The sequence below is a fragment of the Chiloscyllium punctatum genome, chromosome 25 (assembly GCF_047496795.1).
Source record: "Chiloscyllium punctatum isolate Juve2018m chromosome 25, sChiPun1.3, whole genome shotgun sequence".
In the NCBI taxonomy this organism is placed as follows: domain Eukaryota; kingdom Metazoa; phylum Chordata; class Chondrichthyes; order Orectolobiformes; family Hemiscylliidae; genus Chiloscyllium; species Chiloscyllium punctatum.
This window is the reverse complement of record NC_092763.1, coordinates 81,755,259-81,770,142: the sequence shown is the minus strand read 5'-3', so window position 1 is coordinate 81,770,142 and position 14,884 is coordinate 81,755,259.

Genomic DNA, 14,884 nt, shown 5'->3' with positions numbered 1-14,884 from the left:
AACTGAGGAGCTCATTACCAGCTCACCTTTGAATACCCTAAGATTATAGAGGGGTGAAGGGGACAGGTCCCCATTGAGAGCTGTGTCAAATAAAGTTGATCCAGTCGCTGGCAACAGGGCTGGCAGTGACAGTAAAGGAATGGTTCTATTTTATTTAAAATCAGGAAAGTTTTGGCCAGGGTCTGTTACACTGCAATCAAATGTGAACAAAGCTGAACTTTCGCCTATCTCAGCCTTCACTGCAGCCAACAGCAATTTGCAGATACAGTTCCTAATTTCTCTGAAGGAATGATTGTGTCTGAGGATTACAGGTTTCTTGGCGAGACCGCAGTTATGCGTGGGTTTCCTCCGGGTGCTCCGGTTTCCTCCCACAGTCCAAAGATGTGCAGGTCAGGTGAATTAGCCAAGCTAAATTGTCCGTAGTGTTAGGTAAGGGGCAAATGTAGGGGTATGGGTGGGTTGCGCTTCGGCAGGGCGGTGTGGGCTTATTGGGCCGAAGGGCCTGTTTCCACACTGTAAAGTAATCTAATATAATCTAATCTAATCTAAAATCTTATACAAGGAAGTTGGTATCCAAGGCCAATAATCCAAAGATCTGGGTAATGTTCTGGAAACGTGAGTTCAAAACTCACTCTGGCAAATGGAAATGAGGAATTGAGAATCTAATTGTTGGAAAAACCCATTTGGGTCAGTAATGTCCTTTAGGTAATAAACACTGGCTGAGCCAATGACACCCTCATCCTGTGAAAGGGAAAACAACAATTGCTCACAGGGAAGCTAAGAGTTAACACATTGTTGTGAGCTTGGAGTCCAATGTAGGCCAGACCAGTAAAGATGGCAGTTTCCTTCCCTAAAAGACATTAGGAGAGCCAGATGAGATTTACCCAACAATCTCATCATGAGAATCTTAATTCCAGACTTCAATTGAATTCAAATTCCACCATCGGCCATGGCAGGATTTGAACCCAGGTTCTCCTGAACATTATCCAGGTCTCTGGACTAATAGCTCAGTGATAATACCACCAGGCCATCCCATACAGAAGCTACCAGCTGGGTTGGACCAAGACGTGACCCACCTCCCTATTCTTCTCTCCATTCCCAGACCCCTGACTGGTCACTAATCGAAGGGCAGGACTCTCCCCACTCTGATTAGAAAAGGCCGATCAGTTCCTGTTTACCTTGGGGAACTTGTGATCTGGAAATGAGCTTGCTGACAGAATCCCACCACCTTCTCAAATGTCTAGCTCCAGGCGACTGATGATAAAGCATTCGCCTTATCTCATGGGGACCTTAAACTGAGACTCTGCCTGCCTTTTCAGGTAAACTGAGAAGTCCCATCGCAGCACATTGAAGAACAGCAGGAGAGCTCTCCTTGATGCCCTGGCCAATATATACCTCAACACGAGGCCCAAAGAGCAGGCTGTTAATGCTTTGCTGCTTGTGAAATCTCGCTGTGCTCAAATCGATTTCAATATTTCCAACACTTCAAGAGTGGCTATAAGTCTAAAGCAGCTAACTGCATTGGAATACTTTGAGATCTCCAGCGGTCACCTCTATGTAAAAACAAGTCTCTTTTTCTCTTCTTCAGATCATTGAATCTCCTTGGCTGGTCTCCCAGTGGGACCTTTTCAAGTCCAGGGCAGGTTAGAAATTGATGGGAGATCATGAACCATCAGTAACTCCCTTCAGTTCCTTTCTCTCCAGCCTCAGTTCTGATTCTGGGTGAGATGAGGGTGCCATTTCAGGATATTTTGAATCCCGTGCTGGATTGAGTGTAAATCTTCTATCCTGGGTGCTGCTTCATACCAGCTGGAAGCTGTGCAGTGCCAAGTTAAACATGGACTGCTTCAACTGACAGCAAAAATGCATTTTTATTACACTCTTGAGCTTTGGACTGGAATGAAAAAACAAGGAACCGAACAAGACTACTTTCAAAGATCAGTGGCTAATGTTTTTCTCTTTATGTTACCAATAAATCTCAGCCTTGCTTGTCCATTAAACTTCATTTTGCCATTGCAGTTGCTAAGGATCACTCCAGCAGTGCTACCTCAAATTAAATCGACTAATGTCCAGCATTTTTCACCAACATGTACTGCTGCACTCTCATTGCAGTCTGTATTAAACTCTTATGGCTGCAATATTTTGCAATTTAGCTTGGCTTGGTTCAGCTGCCAATCTACATGCATATTTGTGTCTTTAATAAGGCACTGGAGTGTAGGAATCCCACCTCAGACATGGCGTTAAGTCTTACTTCAGGACATGAGCACTAAGTTCAACAGTTGGCACTCCAGGACTAACAGAGTCTGATGTTCTATTGGAGGAACTGTCTCTTGGACAAGATGTCAACCTGGTTCAACCCTATTTGGAGTACTCTTTGGTTAGACTCTATTTGGAGTACTCTTTGGTTCAACCTGGCTCCTGAGCATCCTAGATAAGTATGTACCTGTCAGGCAGGGAGGAAGCTGTAGAGCGCGGGAGCCGTGGTTTACGAAGGATGTGGAATCTCTGGTCAAGAGGAAGAAGAAGGCTTATGTTAGGATGAGATGTGAAGGCTCAGTTAGGGCGCTTGAGGGTTACAAGGAAGCCAGGAAAGACCTAAAGAGAGAGCTCGGAAGAGCTAGGAGGAGACATGAGAAGTTGTTGGCGGATAGGATCAGGGTTAACCCTAAGGCTTTCTATAGGTATTTAAGGAATAAAAGAATGACAAGAGTAAGATGAGGGCCAATCAAGGATAGTAGTGGGAAGTTGTGTGTGGAGTCAGAGGAGATGGGGGAAGCACTAAATGAACATTTTTCGACAGTATTCACTCTAGAAAATGACAATGTTGTTGAAGAGAATACTGAGATACAGGCTACTAGACCAGGTGGGATTGAGGTTCACAAGGAAGAGGTGTTAGAAATCCTGCAGAGTGTGAAAATAGAGAAGTCCCCTGGGCCAGATGGGATTTATCCTAGGATCCTCTGGGAAGCCAGGGAGGAGATTGCCGAACCTTTGGCATTGATCTTTAAATCGTCATTGTCTGCAGGAATAGTGCCAGAAGACTGGAGGATAGTAAATGTGGTTCCCCTGTTCAAGAAGGGGAGTAGAGACAACCCTGGTAATTATAGACCAGTGAGCCTTTGTTCAGTTGTTGGTAAAGTGTTGGAAAAGGTTATAAGAGATAGGATTTATAATCATCGAGAAAAGAATAATTTGATTAGGGATAGTCAGCACAGTTTTGGGAAGGGTAGGTCGTGCCACACAAACCTTATTCGGTTCTTTGAGAAGGTGACCAAACAGGTAGATGAGAGTAAACTGGTTGCTGTACGTGGATTTCAGCAAGGCGTTCGATAAGGTTCCCCACAATAGGCTATTGTACAAAATGCGGAGGCATGGGATTGTGGGAGATATAGCAGTTTGGATCAGTAATTGGTTTGCTGAAAGAAGACAGAGGGTGGTGGTTGATGGGAAATGTTCATCCTGGAATCCAGTTACTAGTGGGATTGAGTTGGTGTTGGGTCTCCTGCTGTTCATCATTTTTACAAACGACCTGGATGAGGGCGTAGAAGGGTGGGTCAGTAAATTTGCAGATGACACTAAGGTGGGTGGAGTTGTGGATCATGACGAAGGATGTTGTAGGTTATAGATAGACATAGATAAGCTGCAGAGCTGGGCTGAGAGGTGGCAAATGGAGTTTAATGCGGGGCAAGTGATTTACTTTGGTTGGAGTAACCGGAATGCAAAGTACTGGACTAATGTTAAGATTCTTGGTAGTGTAGATGAGCAAAGAGATCTCGATGTCCATGTACGCAGATCCTTGAAAGTTGCCATCCAGGTTGACAGGGTTGTTACGAAAGCATACAGTGTTTTAGCTTTTATTAATAGAGGGATTGAGTTCCAGAACCAGGAGGTTATGCTACAGCTGTACAAAACTCTGGTACGGCCGCACTTAGAGTATTGTGTACAGTTCTGGTCACCACATTATAAGAAGGATGTGAAAGCTTTGGAAAGGGTGCAGAGGAGATTTACTAGGATGTTGCCTGGTATAGAGGGAAGGTCTGACGAGGAAAGGCTGAGGGACTTGAGGCTGTTCTCGTTAGAGAGAAGAAGGTTGAGAGGTGACTTAATAGAGATACATGAGATAATCAGAGGGTTAGATAGGGTGGACAGGGAGAGCCTTTTTCCAAGTACATTGATAGCGAGCACGAGGGGACATAGCTTTAAATTTAGGGTGATAGATATAGGACAGATGTCAGAGGTAATTTCTTTATTCAGAGAGGAGGAAGGGGATGGAATGCTTTGCCTGCAATGATAGTAGATTTGCCAACTTTAAGTACATTCAAGTCATCATTGGACAAGCATATGGACGAACATGGAATAGCGTAGGTTAGATGGGCTTCAGATTGGTATGACAGGGCAGCACAACATCGAGGGCCGAAGGGCCTGTAGTGCGCTGTAATGTTCTATGTTCTATGTTCTATTTGGAGTACTCTTTGGTTAGACCCTATTTGGTGTACACTTTGGTTGAACCCTATTTGGAGTACTCTTTGGTCAGACTCTATTTGGAGTACTCTTTGGTCAGACTCTATTTGGTGTACTCTTTGGTTAGACCCTCTTTGGAGTTCTCTGAGTAGATCTGAGTAGACCCATACCTTAGGAGCGATAGATTGACCTCAGAGGGAGTACAATATAGGTTTACAAGAATGATACCAGGACCTCAGCAATTAGTTTGTGAGGAGAGATTATCCAAATTAAGCCTATTTTCTCCAGAATTTAGAATCTTAAGGGGCAATCCGATCAAAGTCTTCAAGATACTAACAGATAAGGACAGAGTAGATAAAGATAAACTATTTCCAGTGATTGGGGAGTCTGGAACTATGGACAATATAATCTGAGAGCATTCAGGAGAGACATTAGGAAGCACTTTGATACACAAAGGGTGTAGATGTTGGAACTTGCTGTCACAAATAGCAGTGCACGCTGAATCAGTTGGCAGTAGGTCCTGCTATCAGGCAGAAGCCTGAACACATGGATTAGCAGGTTCAAGTACAGCTTCTTCCCAGCTGTTATTAGATTGATGAATAGACTCTCTCGCCTCAAATAATGCTGACCTTGCTAACACTGATGTCATCGAGCGCACGCCTATGCAATGTAACCTGTATACCTCTGACTAAGTCTTTTTGATCTATACAGCTTAGCTTATTATGATCTGCCTGCACTGTTCATAAACAAAGCTTTTCTCTGTATTCAGGTACACATAACAATAAATCAATTAATCAGTCAATCAGCTGTTAATGTTAAGTTTGAGACAGATAATTTTTTTGTTCAGCAAAAGTATTAAGGAAAATCAGCCAAATGCAGGTGAATGAGGTTAGACCATAAATCAGTTAGGAGCTCATCGTGCGATGGAACAGGGTCGAGGGAGCGAATGGCCTACTCCTGTTCCTATGTTCGAATGCTAATAAGTCTGCTGACTAGGGGGATGGGCAGAGGATGACAGAGTGCACAATATCCTGCAGAGCTATTTGAATGACAGCATAAGGCATTATCCTAATATCCTGGTTAATATTTCTCACTCAATCAACATCCCTAAAGGAGTGGATGCTGGAAATCTGAAAGAAAAACAGAAATTGCTGGAGAAACTCAGCAGGTCTGGCAGCAGCTGTGGAGAGAGAAATAGAGTTAGCATTTCAGGTGCAGTGATCTTTCTTCAAAACAATCCCAAAGTTTTTCTGAGCTTCTCCAGCATTTTCTGCTTTTGTTTCAGATTTCCAGTGTCCACAGTTCTTTATTTTGTGAACTCAGAACCCCTGTTAATCTAGTAATGCAGTTCTAACTCTGCATTCTCTGTGAAACATATTGCATGATTTCTACATTGTATGAATGGAAATAATTGTTGCTGGAACTAAACTAAGACATTGTTCTATGTATTGTTGTATGTTCTATGTTCTAAGACACAGCTGCTTTAACCTGCCATCGTAAAACTGATTCCATTTGTGGCATAGCAACTAAATGTCATAAAAGTATTTGTTCAGATCCACTCCAGTTTCACTCATTTGCTGATTTATTTGTTCACTAGCCATGTTGAGATTACATTTACTGATCTCAAGAGAAATGTGCAGTGTCATTACTTCAACAAATCATACGATTAAAAGAAAATGAAAGAAGTACCACAGAGATATCTCTAACACTTGTTGGTGAAGTTACCCATTACTTTTAGATGCGATTTCTCTTGAAAACTCCATTTATTCTGGGTCCCTCTCCCCCTCTCTCTCTCTAAAAATGAGAAATGTTTGTTATACTGAGAGACAGCAATGCGAGTAAATGAATGAACTCACATCTGTGTGTAACAGAGGGGGAGAGAAGTACATGTCCCTCAATTATTTCTGTCCCTTGGCTATGCATCAACAGTTGACAATCAGTGGGAAATAATGATCAAGGGAAATTAGATCTTTGGAAACATTTTTTTGGTTGAGGTTCTTGCTAATAAAATGACGATGACACGAGCAATTTTCTATTGACTATTTGTCATGTATTATGGAGTGAGCGAGGCCTGAAAATTGTTTTGGCCTGAGGGCTAGTACTAAATGGCCTCTGGTTTACATCCCCAAGCTCAGTAATATGCTGAACTTATCATTGGCCTGATACCTCCACGGAGTTTATTTTAATTGTTCAGCTTGCCTGTCACAGCCATCAACTTCCTGAGTGTGTTGCTGAGTGGGTCCTGTGTGTCCCTAATTAATCAATATGTCTACTAATGGTCATAGGGTAGCTGTCTGAATCTTTAAGCAGTCTCCCCTTTTAGCACACTCTCCTAGATTTGTTTCCCTGCTTCAGGGTAAGGCTGAAGGGAAAAGAGATGTCCTCCTCACATCTTGCATTTCCTCCTAGCTTCATATCATCAAAACTATGCAAATTGCTCTCTGTCCCTTTGCCCAAGTCAGAATACAGACTGGAAGTAACAAAGGTCCCAGCACCAATCATCGTGGAACTGCATAGTCTGCCACTTGGAAGATGCCTTCTCTCCCATCAGTTAACAAACCCTCTTCACCTGCTAACATATTCCCCAAACCTCCATGAGTCATGCTCTTGTATATTTACCTTTTGCGTGCCATCTGATTGTATATCTGTTAGAAATCCAACTACATCACACGCAATCATTTTCCTGCAAGTGTTTTGCTACTTACGTCATCAAAAAAATCTCTAATAAATTTGTCAAACACAATTTCCTCTGCATAAAACTTTGACTGATCATGATTTTGCAAAAGCATTCTTAAGTCTTTCAGAACAATAGGTTTCAACACTTACCTGAATTGATATCAGATTAACTACTCTGTCATTACATTTATTGCCTTCATTCTTCTTGCATAAGTATGTAACACTTGTTAACGTTCAGTCCACTTCCCCAGCTCTGAGTGTAATATAATGAAGAATGATTGTGGAACCGATGGTGCACATAATAATTTAGCTCTAACATGAAAAGTTACTTTTTAAAAAGGTCATTCACTGAATGTGGAGATCCCTGGTTGGGCCAACATTTATATAAGAACATAAAAACCAGGAGCAGGAGTAGGCCGTCTGGCCCTTCGAACCTGCTCGGCCATTCAATAAGATCATGGCTGATCTTTTCATGGCCTCAGCTCCACCTACCCGCCCTCTCACTGTAACCCTTAATTCCTTTATTGTGCAAAAAAAAACTATCTTAGCTTTAAAAAAGCTTACTGAAATAGCATCAACTACTTCACTGGGCAGGGAATTCCACAGATTCACAACCCTCTGGGTGAAGAGGTTCCTTCTTAATTCAGTCTTAAATCTGCTCCCCCCAATTTTGAGGCTGTGTCCTCTTGTCTTAGTTTCACCCACCAATGGAAACATCCTCTCTACTTCTATTTTATCTATTCCCTGCATAATCTTATACATTTCTGTCAGATCCTCCCTCATTCTTCGGAATTCCAATGAATATTACCCCAGTCTACTCAATCTCTCCTCATAAGCCAATCCCCTCAACTCCAGAATCAATCTAGTGAATCTCCTGTGCACCTCCTCCAGTGCCAGTATATCCTTTCTCAAGGAGACTAAAACTGCACACAGTACTCCAGGTGTGGCCTCACCAGCACCTGTACAGCTGCAAAATAACCTCCCTGCTTTTAAAATCAACCTCTTTAGCAATGAAGGACAAAATTCAATTTTCCTTCCTAATCATTGTTATTCCTGTGGACTAACCTTCTGTGATTCATGCACAAGGACACCCAGGTCCCTCTGCACAGCAACATGCTGCAACTTTTTACCATTCAAGTGATAATCCTTTTTACTATTACTCCTACAAAAATGGATGACTTCACATTTATTAACATTGTATTCCATCTGCCAGACCTTTGCCCACTCACTTAAAGTATCTATGTTCCTCTGCAAAGTTTCACAGTCCTCTGCACACTTTGCTCAGCCACTCATCTTAGTGTCATCGGCAAACTTTTACACATTACACGTGGTCCCCAACTCTAAGTCATTTTTGAAAATTGTGAATAATAGTGGTCCCAACACTGATCCCTGAGGCACACCACTCGTTAGTGATTGCCAACCAGAATAGCACTTATTTATCTCCACTCTTTGCTTCCTGTTAGTCAGCGAATCCGCTATCCATGCTAATACTTTACCCATAATGCCATGCATCATTACCTTATGCATCAGCCTCTTGTGTGGCACCTTGTCAAAGGCCTTTTGCAAATCTAGGTACATCACATCCACTGGGTCCCCGTTGTCTACCTTGTACCCTGGAATTGACTCAAATTTAAAGGTAACGTTCTAAAACATGGAAAACTTTGTCTGAATCTTTGCAGAAATACTGGGGGTTTGATTCGTCTGAAAATGTTGTTCCTCATAGGAATAAGGAGATAAATGTGAAACAAAGAGCCATGGATGATGGAGACATAAAATAAATAAAAACATAAAATGCTGGAAATACCCACAAATGGCAGCATCTGTGGGAAGAGAAAACAGAGTTAGTGTTTTGAATCCAGCAATGTTCCTTCAGAACTGTGTTGATGAAGATCAATGGGTCTGAAAAATTGACTCTTGTTCTTTTTCTCAGGTTGTTGCTGAATGTTTCCAATGCTTTCTGCTTTTGGAATAAGGAGATGAGCAGTCTGTCTTTCTGCACCAGCAGTTGCTGATTTAAAGAGTGATTCTTTTAATCTATTCCTCGCTTACATTGTGTCCATGTACATCTTACCAATTCTGAATTTAAGTTTACTTCTGGGAGTTTTGTTTTTGCCTTTTTGCCACAATTGCTACCATGTGTTCATCACCTTTCTGCTGCTGTTTGCCTCTGTCTGTGTCTTCTTAAAGCAGAAATGTTCACAAAGTGGTAAACTCAACGGTCTTCAATAAAATATTTTCTTCAGGGCTTGGGTACCAAGTACTGCTGACTTGTGATCAGCCACCACTCCTCCTTTCCATGTTGAGTCCATGGGGCCCATACAGCTAGGTCTCAGGCTAAAGTAGTTTCCATTCCTGGATGGGTCCACAATGCATGAGGAAGAGTTATTAGAAAATCTCTTGTGTCGCCATAATTTCATTGTCAAGAACCCTACCCATTTTGGCAAAGACCTGATTTACCCCAATCATTATTTCCCACATTAGATGACTTCATAGGAAAATTGACAGAACCAATGAGATGACATCCATGTGGTTGATAATACTGTGGTTATATTATATCTCCCTCCGTCTCTACCTCCTCTTTAAATATTTGTAGTGATCAGGATCCCCAACTCTCTGAGATAGCGAACTCCAGATATTCACTGTCCTCACTGTCTTCACCTCTCATTTAGCTGAGTGTCTCCTTCTTCTGAAAAATGTCCTCTAGTCTGAGGTCTCCCCGAAGTGTGGAAATATCTCCTCAACAGTAATGGTACTGCAGAATCTTGTTATTGTCAATAAGATCATCCCTCAAGGTGGCACAGTGACTCAGTGGTTAGCACTGCTGCCTCACAGCACCAGGGACCCAGGTTCAATTCCAGCCTTGGGCGACTACTTGTGTGGAGTTTGCACATTCTCTGCTCATGTCTGTATGGGTCTCCTCCAGGTCCTCCAGTTTCCTTCCACAGTTTAGGGTGGATTGGCCATACTAAATTGCCTGTAGTATCCAGACCAGGTGGATTAGCCATGGGAACTGTAGAGTTACAGGGATTGGATGGGATTCTGGTTGGAGGATTGGTATGGACTTGATGGGCCAAATAGCCTGCTTCCACACTGAAGGGATGCTTTTATTCTTCTTCTCATTCTTCCAAACACAAATGAATAAAGGCCTAACCTAAGAGTAGAATCGATGTTTGTTGGCAGTACCCAAAGCCCAATGTAGCAGTATAAGCAGGAAGCATTGATTTGTAAAATAATGTCCATCTGCATTTTTACTCCTGTTTTTCATGTTTAATAGTGACAAGTCATGGTTGCCAGCAAATTTAGTATCAAGAAAATGTCAGTTTAAGATGTATATTTATATTTGATGCACTAAACCGAACGAATCAATGTGACTCTGGTTATACATCCAGTAGTTACTTTACTGCTCCACAAAGTAACATATTCTTATGTAGCTAAAGTTAATCTTCACATCACGATACCTCGTCTGGTACTTATAGTCGCATCTATTTTCCAGTTTATAGTCCAAAAAGGAAAAGTGTGTGGCCCTTTATGTAATGATGCTGCTATAACTGAAAATAAGATTAACAGTCTTTGTGTATTTCAGATGAAAGATGGTGGGGGAAAGAGAGAGAACGAGATAGAGAAGATTGACAACAGAAAAACTTACCTCCAGCGTCGGGGCCGTCCATTTTGGTTTCAACAGCAGGGAGAGCAGGAGCATCGATCAGGGGGCTGATGGGAAGGTGAATGACTGGTTTAAAAACTTACCTCGTGTTTCGGTGGAGCGCACTGAGCAGGAGTGGACATGGGACTGCTGAGTAAGTGAAGTAATATATTTGGGCAGTTGTGTTCCCTGAAACATTGCTTAGGTAGTGTCTCCAACTCATCCTCCTCCTCCAACCAAAAAAAAGAGTTCTGTGCACCAGATTGGGGAGGTAACACATATTTTTGGTTTTTCAGTCATCTCAATGGGAATTTAGAGCAGTGGGAATGGAGGTTAGGGCATTTGAATGCTCCTCCTGCAGAATGAGGGAGGTAAGGGTCACCACTAGTGTCCCAGTTGACTGCATATGTGGGAAGTGCACCCAACTCCAGCTCCTCAAAAACCATGTTAGGGAACTGGAGCTGGAGCTGGTTCTGGATGAACTTTGGATCATTCAGGAGGCGGGGGGGTTATTGAACAGTTACAGGGAGGTAGTCACACCTCAGGTACAAGAAGAAGATAGATGGGTTACCGTCAGGGGACGGAAAGGGAACCGGCAGGCGGTTCAGGGATCCCCTGTCGCCGTTCCCCTCAACAACAAGTATGCTGTTTTGGATACTGTTGGTTGGGGGGATGACTTACCAGGGGTAGGCAATGGGGTACAAGTCTCTGGCACAGAGTCTGTCCCTGTTGCTCATAAGGGAAGGGGAAAGAGGACTCCATAGTTAGGGGGACAGATAGGAGGTTCTGTGGGAATGAGAAAGACTCACAGTTGGTGTGTTGCCTCCCAGGTGCCAGGGTTCATGATGCTCTGACTGTGTTTACAGGATCCTCGAGAGGAAGGGAGAGCAGCCTCAAGTCATGGTCCACATAGGCACCAACGACATAGGGAGGAAGAGAGATGAGGATTTAAGACAGAAATTCAGGGAGCTAGGGTGGAAGCTAAGAGCTAGGACAAACAGAGTTGTTGTTTCTGGTTTGTTTTCCGTGCCACATGCGAGCGAGGCGAGGAATTAGGGAGAGAGAGGAGTTGAACACATGGCTACAGGGACAGAGGAGGAGGGAGAGTTTCAGATTCCTGGATAATTGGGGCTCTTTCTGGGGGAGGTGGGACCTCTACAAACAGGATGGTCTTCAGAGGGGTACCAATATCCTGGAGGGGACATTTGCTAATGCTCTTCACGAGGGTTTCAACTAATTCAGCAGGGGGATGGGAACTGAAATTGTAGTTCCAGTATACAAGAGGTTGAGAGTAGTGAGATCAGAAATAAGGTTTCAAGATCGTAAGAGAGCACCAGCAAGTAAGAAGTTGGTTTGAAGAGTATTTACCTCAATGGCAGGAGCATCCAGAATAAGGCGGTTGAACTTGCAGCATGGTTTGGTACCTGAGATTTCGATGCCTTTTCAGAGGCATTGATACAGCAGGGACAGGAATGGTTGTTGCAGCTTCTGGGATTTAGATGTTTCAGTCAGAACAGAGAAGATGGTAAAAGAGGGGATGGTGTGGCACGGTTAGTCAAGGACACAATTACAATGGCAGAAACCATACTTGAGGACTCATCTACTGAGGTAGTATGGGCTGAGATTAGAAACAGGAAAGGAGAGGTCACTCTGTTGGGAGTTTTCTGTAGGCTGACAAATAGTTCCAGAGATGTAGACGACAGGATAGCAAAGATGATCCTCGATAGGAGTGAGAGTGACAGGGTAGTTATTAGTGAGTCTTTAACTTTCCAAACATTGACTGGAAATACTGTAGCTCAAGTCCTTTAGATAGGTCAATTTTTGTTCAATCTGTGCAGGAAGGTTTCCTGACACAATATGCAGACAGGCCAACAAGAGGCCATATTGGATTTGCCAATGGGTAATGAACTGTCTAGGTGTTAGATTTGAAGGTAGGTGAGCACTTTGGTGATAGTGACCACAATTCAGTTATGTTTAATTTAGCAATGGAAAGGGATAGGTATATACCGCAGGACAAGAGTTACAGCTGGGGGAAAGGCAATTACGATGTGATTAGACAAGATTTTGGATGCATAGGTTGGGGAAGGAAACTGCAGGAGATGGGCACAATTGAAATGTGGAGTTTATTCAAGGAACAGCTACTGCATGTCTTTGATAAGTATGTATATGTCAGGCAGGGACGATGTTGTCAACCGAGGCAGCCGTGGTTTACTAAAGCAGTTGAATCTCTTGTCAAGACGAAGAAGAAGGCTTATGTTAGAATGAGATGTGATAACTCAGTTATGGTGCTTGAGAGTTACAAGTCAGCCAGGAAAGACCGAAAGAGAGAGCTAAGAAGAGGCAGGAGGGGACATGAGAAGTCATTGGCAGATAGGATCAAGGAAAACCCTAAGGCTTTCTTTAGGTATATCAGGAATAAAACAATGACAAGACTAAGATTAGAGCCAATCAAGGATAGTAGTAGTGCGAGGAGTCTGAGGAGACAGGAGAAACGTTAAGTGAATACTTTTCATCAGTATTCACACTGGAAAAAGACAATGTTATTGAGGAGAATACTGAGATGTAGGCCACTCAACTTGACGGGATTGAGCATAGCAGGGCAGGCAACATCCAAGAAGCAGGAAAATCGATGTTTCGGGCAAAATCCCTTCATTAGGAATGATTATTTTCCTGCTCCTCAGATGCTGCCTGACCTGCTGTGCTTTTCCAGCACCACACTCTTGACGCTAATCTCCAGCATCTGCAGAATTCACTTTTGCCTATACAGGATTGAGGTTTACAAGGAGGGGATGTTAGCAATTTTGGAAAGTGTGAAAATAGGTAAGTCCCCTGGGCCAGATAGCATTTATCCTAGGATTTTCTGGGAAGCCAGGGAGGAGATTACAGAGCCTTTGGTTTTGATCTTTATGTCATCATTGTCTACAGGAATAGTGCCATGAGACTGGAGGACAGCAAATGTTCAAGAAGGGGAGTAGAGACAACCCTGGTAATTATAGGCCAATGAAGCTTACTTCGGTTGTGAGTAAAGTGTTGGAAAGGGTTATAAAAGATAGGATTTATAATCATCTAGATAGAAATAAGCTGATTAGAGATAGTCAACACAGTCTTGTGAAGGGTAAGTCTTGCCTCACAAACCTTATTGAGTTCTTTGAGAAAGTGACCAAACAGGTAAATGAGAGTAAAGCAGTTGATGCGGTGTATGGATTTCAGTAAGGAGTTTAACATGGTTCCTCACGGTAGGCTATTGCACAAAATATGGAGGCGTGGGATTGAGGGTGATTTAGTGGTTTGGATCAGTAACATGGGTGGCTGAAAGAAGACAGAGGGTGGTGGTTGATGGGAAATGTTAATACTGGAGTTCAGTTTCTATAGGTGTACCACAAGGATCTGTTTTGGAGACAGTGATGTTTGTCATCTTTATAAATGACCTGGATGAGGGTGTAGAAGGATGGATTAGTAAATTTGCGATGACACTAAGGTTGGTGAAGTTGTGGACAATGCCAAAGGATGTTGTAGGTTACAGAGGGACATAGATAATCTGCAGAGCTGGGCTGAGAGGTGGTAAATGGAGATTTATGTGGTAAAATGTGAGATGATTCACTTGGAAGGAGCAACAGGAATAAATGGTAAGATTCTTGGTAGTGTGGATGAGCAGAGAAATCTCAGTGTCCAGGTACAGAGATCCCTGAAAGTTGCCACCCAATTTCCTTGGGTTGTTAAGAAGACATACGGTATGTTAGTGCTTATTGGTAGAGGGATTGAGTTTTGGAACCATGAGATCATGCTGCAGCTGTACAAAACTCTGGTGTGGCTGCACTTAGAGTATTGTGTACAGTTCTGGTCACCGCATTATAAGAAGGATGTGGAAGCTTTGGAAAGGGTTCAGAGGAGTTTTACTAGAATGTTGCCTAGTATGGAGAGACGGTCTTATGAGGAAAGGCTGAGGGACTTGAGGCTATTTTCATTGGAGAGAAGGTTGAGAGATGACTTAATTGAGACATAAGATAATCAGAGGGTTAGATAGGGTGGACAGTGAGAGCTTTTTTCCTCAGATGGTGATGGTGAGCATGAGGGAACATAGCTTTAAATTGAGGGGTGATAAGT